Source organism: Eriocheir sinensis, chromosome 40, assembly GCF_024679095.1.
Source record: "Eriocheir sinensis breed Jianghai 21 chromosome 40, ASM2467909v1, whole genome shotgun sequence".
Classification (NCBI taxonomy): domain Eukaryota; kingdom Metazoa; phylum Arthropoda; class Malacostraca; order Decapoda; family Varunidae; genus Eriocheir; species Eriocheir sinensis.
Genome location: NC_066548.1, coordinates 8,460,451 through 8,461,252, shown reverse-complemented (window position 1 = coordinate 8,461,252; position 802 = coordinate 8,460,451).

Genomic DNA, 802 nt, shown 5'->3' with positions numbered 1-802 from the left:
ACTACTACTACTACTACTACTACTACTACTACTACTACTACTACTACTAGTACTACTACTACTTCTCTCTCTCTCTCTCTCTCTCTCTCTCTCTCTCTCTCTCTCTCTCTCTCTCTCTCTCTCTCTCTCTCTCTCTCTCTCTCTCTCTCTCTCTCTCTCTCTCTCTCTCTCCTACTACTACTACTACTACTACCACTACTACTACGTATACTCTGATCGATCGTCTGTTTGCCTTCTTCGGGGACTAATTAAGTTTCAAATTCAATCACCTCTACGTCAAATGAAAGCGCTGCCTTGGTTCACGCCAGCTTGCACCATGCACTCGTATGACAGGAATTAATAATTAACAACATATAGGTATAGGTATGACTGATGCTCGCCCAGACTGCAAACGACTAACACCCCAACGAGGAAATCCTTCACCAGACGTGGAGGCCGAGGGTAAATAGATTAAAATAAATACAAAAGCTACGGGGAAATCACGAAAGTCAGCCCATATGTATACGCTGCTGCCGGGGCGAATTAAGGGGAACTCCGAGCCCATTACATCTACATCTAATACGGGGAAACACTTATTTATTTATTTTGTGTATATATATGTCGTCTAAGGGCATATTTAACTGGTGACTTATAGAAGGTTTGAGACTTTGCATTGAATGGTAATGGATTCCTATATAGCAGAGCCAAGGCTGTTGAATGGGGTGGGCAGGTACCTCTAATTTTAGTACCGATCAAACCGGTACCTAAGATGGCGGTACCGTACCGGTAGTATCGACAACTGTCAGAGGCTATAGCTAGTGCG